Genomic DNA, 16141 nt, shown 5'->3' with positions numbered 1-16141 from the left:
CTGATCACTCTCCAGCCACTGTGCACCCCCCTCCCACCCCACCCCAACCAAACCACAACCTACTTGAACATCTTTGGAAGAGTTTGTGTCCAAAATTTCAATTTAAGCAGGTTTATTTTTCAAACCGTATTTCTCACCTTCTGGTTCCATATTGAGAATTGAATGTAAAATGATTTCTTTATTGAGTGATTGCTGCTATAAAAACAGACAATGGCTCTTTATATTATCATGGCAAACATTTCATCCTATATGGAGCTTTAATACTTAAATTGAAACAGATTGTTTTTGCAAGCTGTATGTGTGATGGGTGGTTAATAGCAGCGATAATTCAAATACATTAAAAGTACATAATGAAGCTTTCATGAATTTTTTGAAAGGGGCAACTAACTGGAAAACTGTGGATTGCAAAATGCCATTTAGAAGCTTAGACCCAACAAAATTATAGTTCCGTTTTAGAAGATGAATGCTGCCAGCTGAAGCATTCAAGCATCTCGTCTTTTCTCTTTCATGTGCATCACCTTTCATAACAAGTGTTCAAATGAGAGTAATTTAGAATTGTGTATGATGTTGCTTCAACTACAAAGTGGTAGTTAATCATTTGTTATTTCAGAAGATTAAAAAAAAGCCACTATTTTCTCAGAATGGTTTTAGTACACTTGATGAAACTGTATCATATCTCTCTCTTGCTTGGTTTCAAACCCCCGTATGATCATAAGAGAATTAGACCATTGAGACTGTTCCACTATTAAAAATCATGGCTGATGCATTTTTCCTTTCAATCCCATTCTTCTGCCTTCTCTCTATAATATTTTGATGTCCTTACTAACCAAGAACTTAACAACCTCTGCTTTAAACCGACTATACCCAATGTCTTGTCTCCAGGCTCTCTGCGGCAATACATTTCACAGATTCATCTGGATGAAGATATTTCTCATCTCTGTTCTGAAGGGACAACCTTTTATTTGAGGCTGTGCCCTCTGGTCCTAGACTGTCCCACTACTGGAAATATCGTCTCTGCATCCACTCTATCCAACTCTTTCAATATTCAGAAATTTCTGATGATCCCTCATCATCCTTTTAAACTCCAGCAAGTACAGGCTCCGAACCATCAAATATTATTCACACATTAAATCTCTCATCTCTGGGATAATTCTCATAAAGTTCCTCTGGACCCTCTCCAATTGCAGCACATCCTTCCTTAGATATGGTCCAAATGTGATCTGACCAACTCCTTGTAAAGCTTCAACATTGCATCTTTACTGTTGTATTCTTGTCTTCTCGAAATGAATGCTAACATTACATTTGCCTTCCTATTACTGACTCAACCTGCAAGTTATCATTCAGGAAATCCTGCACTGGGTCTCTTAGGTTCCCTTTGAACTTTGTTTTCTGAATTCTCTACCCATTTCGAAAATATTCTACTTGTTCATTCCATCAACCAAAGTGCCTGACCCTAACCTTCCTTATGTTGTATTCCATCTGCTACTTCCTTGTCCATTCTTCCAACTAATACAAATCCCTCAACAGTCTCCCCACTTCCTCAACACTACTTGCCTCTCCACCTATCTGTGACATCAAAACCATCAATTCTGTCATCTAACATCTAAATAATTTGCAAACAGTATGAAAAGTAGCAAACCTAACATTGAACCTTTCGGAACATGACTAGCCAGCTGGAAAGGGCTCCCTTTATTCCCACTGTTTGCCTCTACCAGTCAGCCAATCTTCTATCCATTGTGATGTCATGAGTCCCTACCTTGTTTAGCAGCTTCATGTGCAACACCTTATCAAAGGCCTTCAGAAAATCTAAGTATTGACTGACTCTCTTTTGTCTATCTTCTTTATTTCCTCAAAGAATTCCAACATATTTGTCAAGCAAGATCTCCTCTGAAGGAAAGCATGGTGTCCATTCTATTTTACTTTGTGCTTTCAAGTAACCCAAAACTTTATCCTTAATTATGGCCTCTAGAATCTTGCCAACCCCTGAAATTAAGCTAACTAGCATATAATTCCTGTCTTTTGCCTCTCTCCCTTCCCAAAGTGTGGAGTGACATTTGCAATTTTCCAGTCCTCTTGAACCTATCCTGACTTGATATTCTTGAATAATCACTACTTTTTCACTCACAACCCCTTCTGTTACCTCTTTCTGAGCCAAGGATGTAAAATCCGTCTGATCCAAGTGACTTATCCACCTACAACAGCTTGAGCTTCCCAAGCATCTTCTCCTCAGTAATAGTGACTATACTCAATTCTGCCCCTGACACTCTTGAATTTCTGGCATGTTGCTCATGTCTTCCACAGTGTAAATTGATGCAAAATCCTTTTCAGTTCATCTGCCATTTCCTTATTCCAAATTGCCACTTCTCCTGAGTCATTTCCAGTGGTCTAGTATCCATTATTGCCTTTTATGTATCTGAAAAATATTTTTGTGTCCTCTTTTATGTTATTAGCTGGATGATTTGCATATTCATCTTTTCTCCTCTTGTTAGTTTTGTTGTTGCTTTCTGTTTTTTAAAAGCTACCAATCAATCCTCCAGCTTCCTGCTATTTTGGTATACTATATGCCCTCTCTTTTGCTTTCATGCTGTCTTTGACTTCCCTTGTTAGCCACAAATGCTTCCCTCTGCTTAGAATGGTTATTCTCCTTTGGAATGATTTGATCCTGCATCTTCCGAATTATTATATTTTTCCTTTTTATTTACAACATGAAGTTACAAAAAAAAATATATATCTAAAATAGAATAACAAAAACCAAACTACAAGTTGATATACAAGGAAGGAAGAATCCACACGTTATCACAATTATCATATTCTGCACTATTGCTTATAAATACAAAATTACACCCCGTTCTGATTTTTAAAAGAAAAGTGGGAAACAGAAAAAATGAAAAAGACCCTCTTCCCCCAAAGGAAAAGGTGAAAAGAAGAGGTAATTCTCACATATAATGTGATTAAAATCATCTGTTTTCCAAAAGCATTAATTACATACAGATGAAACATTACAAGATTCATCCAGAGCTTACTTTCTCCCTTAAGAGATAAATATCTTGACATAGACATCACTAGGGATATTGGAGCTAGTGGTATTGGAGACCTGAAGGGGAATCAGCGAAGGTTGACCCCTGTATATCTTAAATGCAGGTTCCATATTCTTAAAAACATGTTGTAACAATTTCTGAGGTTGTAAGTAAATCTTCTCCAGGGGAACACAACTACATATTTCTGACTTCCAGCAGGTCAGACTCAGTTGGGAATCAGATTTCCAAGTAATGGCTATGCATTTCCTGGCCACCACTAAAGCAAGTTTAACAAATTTCAATTAATATTCCGACAGCCTCATTTTAGATCTTGTATCTGCTAATTTCCCTAATTAAAACAATTCTGGCACCTGAGGGTATTATTGTTGAATTATATTCCCTTGCTTTGGAAAATTGAGGATGATTTAAATAATTTTTTTTTCAAAACCTACCTGTTTTAGTACCACAATGATTCATTCAGAATTTAACTAAATATATATTAGGAAGTTTCTGTGAAAAGGTAAGATTCCCAGAGTTTCTATTGATAAATTAACCTGGATTTATGAACTGGAAGGATTAAAGATCCCAGACTTTAAAAAATATTATTGGGCAACCAAATAAAGTTCATCGCCTCTCTCTTTGATGGAGGAGACGAGCCTCCTTGGGTAAAGTTGAAACTACATAAGTTAATAAGAAGATAGCAGAACATTTTATAATATAAATGGAATTTTAAATTACTATTTAGTCCTAAGGAAGTCCCCTTACTAAAACATATTATTACAATTTGGAACAAATTCAGTGGTCATATTGGTGTCGGGGAGACCTCTCACCCAAAACACCCCTACCTCAAAATAAATTAATTCTGTTAACAATTGATAATGAAATTCTAGATATTTGGTCTCAGAGTGGGATCAAATATATTAAAGATTGTTTTGATCTGGGAAAGTTTATAACATTTGAACAAATCAGGTATACATTCAGAGTTTTAAATACATTCCTTTTCTGCTATCTTCAGTTAAGGGGAATGATGGATAGTGAGGAAGGTTTTCTTGGATTACAGAAGCATTTGGTTTCTTTGGAAAAGTGGGCTGAAAGATGGCAGATGGAATTAACTGTAGACAAGTGAAGTGCTGCATTTTGGGAAAATAAATAGCCAAAATAGGACATGTACAGTTAAGGGGAGGGCATTGAGGTAGGCAGAGGGACAGAGGGATCTTGGAGTTATGGTACAGAGTTCCTTGAAGGTGGATTCCCATGTAGACAGGGTGGATAAAAAGGCATATGTTATGCTGGCCTTCATAAATCGTAGTATAGGAGCTGGGAAGTGATGCTGTGACTGTTTAAGGCATTGGTGAGGCCAGGTTTGGAGTATTGTGTTCAGTTCTGGTCTCCAAATCATGGGAAGGATATAGATAAGGTGGAGAGAGTGCAGAGAAGATTTACAAGGATGTTGCCTGGGTTACAACATCTAGAGAAAGATTAAGGAGACTGGGACTTTATTCATTGGAACATAGATGGTTGAGAGGGGATTTGATAGAGGTATTTAAAATTTTGAAGGGAATAGATAGACTAGACGTGAGTAGACTCTTTCCCCTGAGGGCAGGGGAGGTTGGAACAAGAGGGCATATGTTGAGGATAAGGGAGCAAAATTTTAGGAGAAATGTTAGAAGATGCTTCTTCACTCAGAGAGGTGGCAGAACAGAATGATCTTCCAGAGGAGATAGTTGTGGTAGGGTCCTTTCTGTCATTTAAGAGAAGGTTGGATGTTGACATGGATATGAGGGGGTTGGAGGGATATGGGCAGAGAGTGGGAGGGGGGAACTAGTGGAGTTGTTCAAGTGAAACGGCGTGGACTTGTTCAAGTGAAACAGGCTGATATGGCCTGTTTCTGCACTGTAAACTTTTATATGGTTAGAAGATCTTATTTAAGGGATAAATTAAGTCCAGCACTGACCTTACTGCAATGTTTTGAAATAGAGACTCTGGCTCGAAAGGAGATCACAAAGAAATTTATCTCAAAAATGTATTTCTTACTTCAGGCCCTAAACAAGGGCTAGATGAGAGATGGGAATCAGATTTTGGAATAGAAATTTATCCATTTTGCTGGTCTGACCTGTGTCTGGGCAGCATGAGCAATACATTTAATGTAAGGTATAGGCTGGTGCCATATAATTTTTTGCATCAGCTGTACCTTACTCCGCAAAAATTAAATAAATTGAAATCTGAATTATCCAATTTATGCTTTTGATGCGGTCAAGATATAGGGACCTCTTTGCATTCGAGCTGGTCATGTCCTAAGGTAAGATCTTTCTAGGAAGATTTGGTGAATCTAGAATTTAAAATAGCATTTAAAGATTTATTGATAACTATTTATGGAGGTACTAGATCAAGCAGTGACAACCCACACCCTCCTGGAGTCCTTCTCAGTAGCAATTATTACAGTGATTCCCAAAAAGATAGGGACCCATTGAAACCATCTTATAGGCCCATATCATTATTGAATACAGACTATAAGATCATTACTAAAGCTCTGGCAAGTAGATTGGCAATTTATTTGCCTAAATTAATAAATGTAGATCAGACAGATTTTATACTGAAGAGGCAGTCTGCAGATAATGTTAGCAGACTGCTCAGTATTATTCATCTGGCACAAACAAGGGATGAATTGAATGTCGCTCTTTCCCTAGATGTGGAGAAAGCTTTTGACTGACTGGAATGGGATTATTTATTTAAAGTTTTGGGAAAATTTGGACTAGGAGAGGTTTTTAAAGCTCTATATTATGAACCTAAAGCAAAAATAATCACTAATGGTCAAATCTCAATGGTGTTACCATTGTCTAGCCATAGCAGACAAAGTTGTCCATTATCTCCAGCCCTTATCATTCTGGCTATTCAACATTAGTGGAATCTATCCACCAAGATCCAGACATAAAAGGTTTCAGTGTTAACTCAGAAGAACATAAAATCAATCTATTTGCTGACAATGTTCTAATATATCTGACAGACCCAGCAAGTTCATTACAAAAATTGCAGTCTAAATTGGAATTTTTTGGGATTTTCTCTGGTTATAAAGTTAATTAGGATATAAGTGAAGTTATGCCACTTATGGGTGGGAATTATGATCATGTTAAAAGAGACACTCAATTTAAGTGGCCACTTAATGAGATGAAATATTTGGGTATTAATATACATTTTCTGAATTATTACCAGAACATCCATCTCAACTGTGATCCCTGCTAGAGTACTTGTCAAATCAACTTTGGCCAGGTCCTCTCTCATGCCTGTGTAGTTACCTTTACTCAACAGTAATAGCAACACATCTGATTTCAGCTTCTGCAGAATGAATTCTATTAAAATCACAAAGCTGGAGAACTCAGCAGGTTAAGCAGTGTCCTTTATATAGCAAAGGTACAAATATATAACTGACATTTTTGGCTTGAGCCCTTCATTGAGGTGTGGAAAAATGTTGGCAGACATCAGAACTAAACAGTTGTGGGGAGGGGTGGTCGCAAGACAGGAGGTGATAGGTGGGAAAGGGAGGGAAGGTGGCAGGTGAAACAGTTTCCTTTATATAGCAAAGGTAAAAATAAGAGTGAATTCTACCTTGATCTAAGAAATCACATTTATGGTCTTTGTTTGAGTATTCAGTGGCTTGTTGGTGAGTAGAATGGCAGCAACAGGTAGTCAGGATTTGTGTCTGTGACAATGCAATTTTAAGATTCAAGACTGGAAGTTTCCTTTATTGTTGTGTACATAATACACAAACACTGGAAATTTTTTTTGCTTGCCATAAAGACACACAAAGAGGCAAAACTAATCTAGCACTGCCACCAGTTAGAGAAAGAAGTAAAAGAGAGTTCCTTCAGAGCAGTGGTTCTCAACCTTTCTTTCCACTCACATACCATTTTAAGTATTCCCTATGTCATAGGTGCTCTGTGATTAGTAAGGGATTGCTTAAGATGGTATGTGGGTGGAAATAAAAAGTTTGAAAACCTCTGTTTTAATTGTACCTAATTGACTCATTTTGTGCACATTTTCATAACTCCAAAGGAAATGGGTCAATGACAATTTTTCTCAAGCAAAATATTTCAGTAACAATTGGGTCTAGAGCAATGATTCTCAACCTTTCCTTCCCACTCACATACCACCTTAAGCAATCCCTTACTAATCACAGAGCACCTATGGCATAGGGATTACTTAAAGTGGTATGTGAGTGGAAAGAAACAGGTTGAGAACCACTGCTTCAGATATGTCATGTTTGTGGATTCTCCCCTCATGCTGAGTGTCTGTGGATTCCCCTCCTATGCTGAGTGTCCATGGATTAGTCTCCCATACCAACTTTGTGGATTCGCATCATGCAGTCCTAAACCTCTGCAGCAGCATGGTCTCGTGAATATTACAGCGGTCAACACAAGTTCCCGGTTATAGAGTCATACAGTGTGGAATCAAATCTGTCGGCCCAACGTACTGAACCTCTGATACAAGTCATAAAACTCCTAACACCCGAAGTCCTTCTGCAGCCCTACTCGCTATTGGCACCCTCACAAATCACGATCCCAATATTTCATTCTCAAGAGCCTTTAACTTGGGTCGCTACATCTCAATGCATTGGACCAGACACTGATGAAAATTTTTCTCTGACTTGCGGATATGTGGGTGCAGCTGCTTCATCTGGCCTGCAGGAAGGGCTCCAAAAGGAGTTGAATCTGTTCTATAGGACATGGGGAAGAAATGGTCACATGAGCTCAGAAGCCATCACACAAACCAGAAGCACCATGCACTTTATAGGGTAAAGATTAAATTTTGGGTTGGTGCATCAATAATAATTCCACATTTCCCTGAAGACTCACTTGAATATGCCACGATGAAAATGATGCAGTTTGTTCATTTAGAATTATTTAAATTAAAATAATTGCATTGTATATATGAGCTACTCAGGAAAGAAAAATATCAAAAAAGTCCTTCAAGGTGAATGAAATGTTGAATGAAGAGTAACAGGTGAAAATGACTCTCGTGTTTCATGGATCTTTATTCCCATGGTAGTTTGCTCAAACAGCATTTATTTGGTATGGCTTTGGCATACAGATGCTGCAGAGGGTATTGTGACAAGAAACAATCCTTAGAACATCATTTGAGTGTTCATCGCAGCTTGTCTTCTTTCCAAATCCAGCAGCTAGAGTATGAAAAGATGAACTTTGCTATTACTAACCAAGGGTCTCCAAGTCATGGAGTTTTCTCTGATTTCCTTCCTATTGTAATTTTGGGTAGCTTTTCATCTCTGTCATTCAATTCAAATAAAATATAAACAATAAATCCTTTCATTGCAAAGTAATTATTTCTATATGACTCATCAGAGATAAAACAAAAGCATGAATGCTCAACTTAAATGTTTGAAATTACTGAATCAATGAATCATGGAATAGTCACCGCACAAGAGGAGGCCTTTTGTTCATCAAATTCAGGACCATCCTGTCTGTGGGGGCTCCCTATTTCCACCCACAAGTCCATTGCCTTGCAAATTTTTGTTTGCCTTGTATTTATCCAACTCCAATGGTCCACAAGGAAATTTGTTTCACTACACCTGCAGCCAGTGTGTTCCAGATTCCAACCAAATGCCTTATAAAAACACCTAATCATTTTCACCCATAATTCAAGTCCCCTTTCTTTTATATCTGTGACCACTGGTCTTCAAGCCATCCAAAGGAAGCAGCTTTCCATTATCCACTGTATCCAGTTCCATCTTTTTATATACACCAGTCTTCTCCAGTGAAAAATTCCGACATCTCCAATCTACTTTATAACAGTAGATCCAGGAATATTCTCATTTATCATTTCCGAACCCCCTCTAATGTCTTCACATCCTTCCTATAACATGACAACCAAAATCAATCTGAGGCTGGACCAAGGATTAACATAAGTTCCTTCCTTTTTAAACCATATCTCTAAAGGTAAAGCTCACAATTTTTATGTCTTAGCCTACGTACATAGGGCCATAAACAACCAGGAACAAGGAGAGCCAAGCTGATTTAAATGAGTCAGAGGTGGAGTAAATAAAGTGAATGAGGGAAAAAAGTTGATGAGAAAATATTAGCTGTCAATATACATGAGAATTGAAATGAGGCATGTAAATCGTCAAAGGGGAAATACAAGGAGAAGTAGACACATCAACAACCAGGTTAATAGAAATGGTGAATGTGTTAAAATTGATAAAATGAAAGTACCTGTACTTGAAAAGTTGGATAAACATTTTTTTTAAAAAGCAAGTCTCCCAGATAGGATGGAATGCATCCAATGCTTCTTAAGGAACTGTGGCATGAAATAGTGGGGCATCTTCCCTAGCTCTTTGTATATATGGATGAAGCTTGAAGAGATTAGAAATGTTACATACTTGAACAAAAAGGAACAAATAAGCTCAGCAACTAAAACCAGTAATTTGGCCATGTTGGCAGGAAAGCTGTTAGAAACATTGACCTTGGAATGGTTTAACAGACACCTAAGGGGGAAATGGGTGCATTAATTAAGGCTAAATAGATTTATTCAGAGCAAATCCTTTTTAACCAAAATAAAAATTTTTTGAATGTGGTTACAGAGAGTTGATGAGAGGAAGGCAGAAGATGTGTACATAAACTTGAAAGTTGTGTTATTTGCTTCTTTTTAGTTTATCCAACTTTTCAAGTGCAGGTACTTTCATTCTTTCAATTTTAACACATCCACCATTTCAATTACTTGACCGCTTTATTACTTTAAAAGAAACTTTTTCCCTAGTGAATGCAATTGTCCAGCATTCGCTGGACATGGACATGCAGAAGAATGACAAGCACATCAAAGCCTTGAAGTCAAGACTGGTTTATTGCGCTGGCTGTCGTATTATTGGAGTGCTGGCCTGGGATTGGCTCGCATATCTGCTACAGTTCACCATCTTCCTGCCATGGAGGATGTCACCTGGGACGACAGCCAATGTCACCCCAGGTCTGCATGGTTGCCGTGTTCATTGGCCATTTTGTGGGCCGGTCACGTCACCGTTAGCAAACTGCTACATGAACCCCCCCAGAACTGGCAATCGCCCATTGTCCATTGACTTGGGTGGCCTGCCCCTGCATCATGGGGGAGGAGTGGAAACTGGGTGGTTACAGTCCAGATACGGCAGCTTCATGTGGTTCACGGTAAAGGTCTCCTTCTTACTGCTGATATTGAGGATGAAAGTGATGCCGTTATCCCTAATGACCCAGTAGGGCCCCTTGTAGTGTGCGCTCCTTTGTGCCCCTTTACATGAACACATACTGACAAGTTTTTAAGTCCACGGGGATGTTATGCTTGAGCTGGCCATGTGGTGGGGGTTGTTGAGCGACCAGGGGCTCCAGTTTTCGCCTCAAGTTCTCAACAGTGGCCGTAGGGTCTTTCGCGCATTTGTCAGGTGCAGGAACTCCCTCAAAATGATTAAGTGTGTGCCATAAACTATCTCCGCTGCCAAGGTGTTAAGTCTTCTTTGGTGGGGTGCGAATCCCCTGAAGGACCCAAGGCAGTTTATCCATCCAGTTGGGACCCTTGAGGCTACCTTCAGCTGCCTGTGAAATGCTCCACCGACCCATTGGCCTGAGGGTGGTATGCTGTGGTGTGGTGAAGCTGTGTCCCCAAGAATTTAGCCAGCACTCCCCAGAGCCCAGAAATAAATTATGCCCCACTGTCTGAGGTTAGGTGCTCCGAGACCCTAAATCTGGACACCCAATGTGTCAATGTTTGTAGGTTTCTGTGCTAGTATCAGCCAGCAAAACTGCCTCAGGCCACCTCATGGTGCCACTAACCATGGTCAAGAGGCATCTCACACCACGGGAAACTAGTAATGGCCCCACTATATCAACATGCACATGGTTGAACCTGCACTGCGCTGGTTCAAAAGTCTGTGTGGGTGCCTTGTGTGAGTCTGCACTTTTGAGGACTGGCAGTTTGTGCAGGTCTTGGCCAACTGGCTAATCTGCTTCCAGAGGCTATGCTAGAAAAAATCTGCTAGCCACCATCTTGACTGTGGCTCCTATGGCCAGATGTTCCAGATTGTGTATGGCATCAAAAACCTGGCATGTGGCTGGGACGATGGGGTGAGGACTGCTGGTGGAGAGGTCGCACAGGAGTGTTAGGTTACCTGGGGTGACGGAGACATCTTCCAACCTGAGACCGGAGACGATTGTCCTATAAGTGGGATCTTAGGGTCCTGCTGCTGCGCTTTGACGAGGGCCACATTGAGCTACTGAAAGAAAACAGAGACCCACGCCGAGAGCACTTCAGTTTATACAAATCTTTATTACAAAATCTTAAGCTGATTTCAAACTACAATATGCAAGCCCTTCCCAATTATACTTATCAACGCCTGGACTGGTCCCAACTGCTGAAGCGAGGCAACAACCGCACACTTGTAGTAGGTTGTCAGGGTGCCGGTAGCAGCTTCTCCACCTCCCCCAGCCGGGACATTGGTTGGACTCTAGAAGTTCTTCTTCTTGCTGAGAGACGTTTCCACCCCTCAGAGAGTCTGAAACTTCAGCAGCGGGACCATGGCTTATATTACCCAAAAATTGCTTATCCAAGCACCTATTTCCTGCAGAAAAAAAAGATAACCAAGCACGCCTAGGCTTCTATCAAAAACCACAACTTTCTAGCTTATCACTTTGAATACAATGATTTACTTAGCTTCAAGGCCTTGCCTGACAGTCTGCGACCAACAATCCCATCAATCTCAAACAGCAACCGGCTAACAAGCAGGAAGATTAAACATTCTTGGTACCAGATGTCTTTTTGTCAGATAACTGCATCTCTGGGCTTATGTCTGCTGATTCTTCCATTATTCTCAAATTAGGTTACTGATACTCAGCCTTGCATAAGCAAAAGCATGGTCTAAATCCTCCATTACAAATACCTTATGGAAGGCAAAGGTCAACCTATTGCAATCAATGAAGACCTTAAATTGCCAGCCTTCCAAAAAGTAACGGAAATGTCTTACTGCCAGGTAGAGCACCAATAGCTCTCATTTGAAAGCATTGTATTTGAGCTGGGGGGAGCAGGGTTACAAGTTTTTTCTGAAAAAGGCCAAGGGTTGCCACTGGCCTTCAATGAGTTGCTCCAGTACACCTGTGTTGGAGGCATTGATTGTCAGAGAGGTAGGTGCCTCTGGTCTGGGTTGTACCTGGAGGGTGGTGTTGGCCAGCACATCTTTGGCATTCTGGAACACCTTCAAAGATTCATTGTCCTAGGTAATGTCCTATGACTTGCCCGCCATTTGTGGAAGAGGGGTGCATGATACGCGCTGTTGCCGGTATGAATCCATGTAAAAGTTTATCACACCAGTGAATTTCTGTAGCCCCTTTACTGTACATGGTTTGGCGAAGTTCCGGACCATCTCAACCTTTTCGGGGAAGTGAGTTGCCTCGTGTTTGTTAATTCTGTGCCCCAGGAAATCAATAGTGTCCAGGCTGAATTGACGCATTGCGGGGTTAATTGTCAAACCGAACTCACTCAACCAGGTGCACAGTTGTCTCAGGTGGGCAATGTGGTCTTTGCAGCAGTGGCTAGTGATGAAGATATCCTCCAAATAGATGAACACAAATGGGAGGTCCTGGTGCACTGTGCCCATCAGCCGCTGAAAAGTGTGTGCCACATTTTTCAGACCAAAGGGCATGCGTAGGAATTTGAACAGGACAAAAGGGGGTTATAATCATGGTCTTGGGGACATCCTGGGGGTGAACTGGAACTTGGTGGTATCCCCAGATGAGATCAACCTTGGAAAACACCCGTGCCCCATGCAGGTTGGCTGCGAAGTCTTGGATGTGGGGCATGGGATATCTGTCAGTCGTGGTGGCCTCATTGAGGCAGCGGTAGTCATTGCATGGCCTCCACTCCCCAACCCCGCTGTTTTTGGCACCATGTGGAGTGAGGAGGCCCAAGGACTGTTAGAGTGCTGTGCAATCCATTTTCTTAAACTCCTCCTTTGCTAGGGTGATCTTCTTGTGAGGGAGCTGGCATGGAGAAGGGGGGGAGGGGCTTCAGTCAGAATGTGGTGCTTTGGCTTGGCTGTGGAGAACTTTGGTGGCAATATTATGGGGAACTCCTCCAGGATGTGGGCAAACTCATGATTGAAAGCGTTATAGAGTTAAGGTGGTGGGCAGGTAGTTTGACTTCCCCCAGAGGTAGAACTTGAAAAGTTCTAGAGTCCACCATGTGCCACCCCTTAAGGTCTATGAGCAGGCAGTGGGCATAAAGGAAATCTGCCCCCAGGGTGAAAGTCCATGACAACTGGCTGTTGCAAAACCAAAGGTACCATAAATTCAGATGGAGGAGCTGCCCTCTGTGCTGGGCCCTGCTTTAGGTTGTGGGTGTCAAGGCCTGCCGGGGGATGGGGGCGGGGGGGCGCGCATGATGCTTATCTCGACACTGGAGTCAACCAGGAAACGTCTGCCCATCAAAGAGTCCCTAACGTCGAGGAAGCTATCATGTGGGCCAATTACCACAGTCATTAAAGACTGTTGGCCAGGAAGTTTCCCAGAAACCCGCAGGGTGGGCAGCATCGACGCTCTTCCGCACCCATTACTGATGATAGTAGCAAAAATGTCCCGGGGTATTAACGCTCTCCACTGGTCTTGGCTTAGCAGTTGGTTGGGCATGGGGCTTGCTGACCTGGTCTATGACAGCGCTGGTATCCCTCTTCGCTCAACAGAATATGTCCACCTGGGCTGTGGCTCTCCGGGGGGGGGGGGGTCACTGAACTCCTGAACCATGAGCAAGAGTCAAATATCCTCAGGCAATTGCTCCAGAAAGATCTGTTTGAAAAGCAGACAAGGCTTGTGGTCCTTGGTCAAAGTGAGTATCTTTCTTATTGGGGGGGGGGATGGGCCCCTGTCCCCCAGTCTATCCATATGCAGCAATCGGGTGGTGTGCTCATGCCAGGAGACCCCAAAAGTGTGGGTTAACAGCTCTTTGAGGGCTGCGTATTCGCCTTGTTCGGGAGGTTGCCGTAGAAAGCCTACAACCCTTGCAGCTGTGTCTTGATCAAGTGCGCTCTCCACATAGTAGTAATGGGTGCTGTCAGCAGTTACGTTTCAAAGCAGGAACTGGGCCTCAGCCTGCTCAAACCACACATGTTGCTGCGATACCCAAAATGTTGGGAGACGGAGTGAGACCACAGGGATGGTCACTGGGGGCTCTGCCTAGTCCGTCATCTTCGGGTCCAACTGGCGATTGGACCTGTTGGGGTCACCAATGTAGCATTTGCACTACGCAGGATGGAGAAGAATGAAACTCACACCAAAGTCTTGAAGTCGAGACTGGTTTATTGCTTATATGAGCCTCAGGCACTGACATCATGGCACTGTGTCATCGGAGCGCTAGCCTGTGATTGGCCAGCATTCCCGCTGCAGCTCTCTGCCTTCCTGCCGGGCAGGAGGTCACCTGGGGCGACGGCCAGTGTCACCCTCTTCCCTGGTCCATGCGGCCGCGTGTTCATTGGCCTTTTTATGAGCTAGTCCGGTGTCTCCGTGCATGGGCAGCTACAAAGTATTCATTCAGAATCCTAACAATGCTCTTAACCTGGTTGTTGATGAGTCTACTTCTCTTTGTTCTTCCCTTCGACGATTTACAGGCCTCATTTCAATTCTCATTTATAATGGCAGCTGTCTTTTATCATTAACTATTTTTCTCATTCAGTGTATTTACTCCATTTCTGATTCTTTTAAACTAACTTGGTTCTCCTTGGTATTCGTAGCTCAATATCTTTTATAGACAGCATTTTGTTTTTACACTACCTTCCAATGTATTTCTTTCACCAACCAGGGAGCTCTGGGTTGCTTGTTCTTTATCTGCCCTGCATGAGCATCTGCTTCAACCAGAACCTGTACCATCCCTTCCTTAAGGTCGCCCATTGTTCTGTTGTAGTGTTCCCTGTCAATTTTAGGTTCGAATTTACTTGGGCTTTATCCACTTTCATCCTATTGAAATAAAAAAACCTGCAGATGCTGGGAACCTAAAACAGAATCAGAAGTTCAAGCAACAATTGTAGTTAGCAACTATAATTAAAGTTTAAGATCAGAAACCCTTCATCAAACCTTTCTATCCATGCTGTTTTTTTTTACCTTTTCTTTGGATTTTTCCATCTCGTTTTCTGGAGTCAACCTTGATAGATGAATGTTATGATCAAAGCTAAATTATCCTTGTCCACCTTTGAAATGATTTGACCTCTCTGCACTAAACACTAATTTCTTGGCATATTTGTTCCTCTGTAATTCTCCCACTTCCTGCTGACCTATAGATTACACCCAGCAGTGTAATGTTCCCACCACTGTTTCCTAGTGGCAAACTGACCTGGTAGAGGTATGTAAGAATATGAGAAGCACAGATAGAGAGGATAGTCAAACACTTTTTACAGTGATAGAGTGTCAAGAAAAAGAGGGCCTAGGTTTATGATGAGAGGACTTTTAAAGGGGATCTGAGTTGTAATCCCCTCTCCCTCCAGACTGTAATATTCTCTGAAATCAGTCTGTTATCTATCCTCTTTTTTGCCTACTTCCTAACACATTGTGTCCAGGTCTACTTAAGCCAAGTTTGTGAAGGCGACCACATTATATTTCCAACCTTATTTACTACATTCTGCATATTCACATATTTGCAAGGCAAATCAAATTTAGTTGTTATTTAATTTCCATTTTTACTGATCCCCTCATAAAAATCTTTACATTGACTTAATGTGATGTGTATTGTATTTCCCATTGCATTTTGCCTTTAATCTTATCTCATTTTTTCTTCCTACTTCCATTTAGTATTTGCTGGTGTTCATTTATTCTTTTACACTCTGTTCCATCTGGATATACACTGGTTTATCATAGCACAATGTCTTTTTAATTTTTCTTTACCGTCCTAACTACTCCAACACCCGAACCGCTGTCTTCTATTTCCAGCTTTTTTCCCCCTTCACATTCTACTCTCAGGTTCTAAAGCTCCTGCCAAACTAGTTTAAACACCTCCCAAATGTACCAACAAACTTCCGGTGGGTAATGCTTGTTCATGTGGCTTGCAGACGTTCTATCTGCCAAGAAACAGCTCCAATTCATCCAGAATCTAAAGTCTTTCTTCGTACAAAGTCCCAAGCC

General features: G+C 41.4%; 1 protein-coding gene across 4 annotated transcripts in view; it reads left to right on the top strand.

Annotated features, from left to right (window-relative positions):
* The window catches only part of pde4d (phosphodiesterase 4D, cAMP-specific), a 1272582-nt gene that overhangs the window by 132421 nt on the left and 1124020 nt on the right, over nt 1-16141 (top strand). The window lies entirely within an intron of this gene.

Source organism: Narcine bancroftii, chromosome 3 (assembly GCF_036971445.1).
Source record: "Narcine bancroftii isolate sNarBan1 chromosome 3, sNarBan1.hap1, whole genome shotgun sequence".
In the NCBI taxonomy this organism is placed as follows: domain Eukaryota; kingdom Metazoa; phylum Chordata; class Chondrichthyes; order Torpediniformes; family Narcinidae; genus Narcine; species Narcine bancroftii.
Note: the sequence above shows the minus strand (reverse complement) of the source record. Positions and strands in the feature narration are given on the sequence as shown.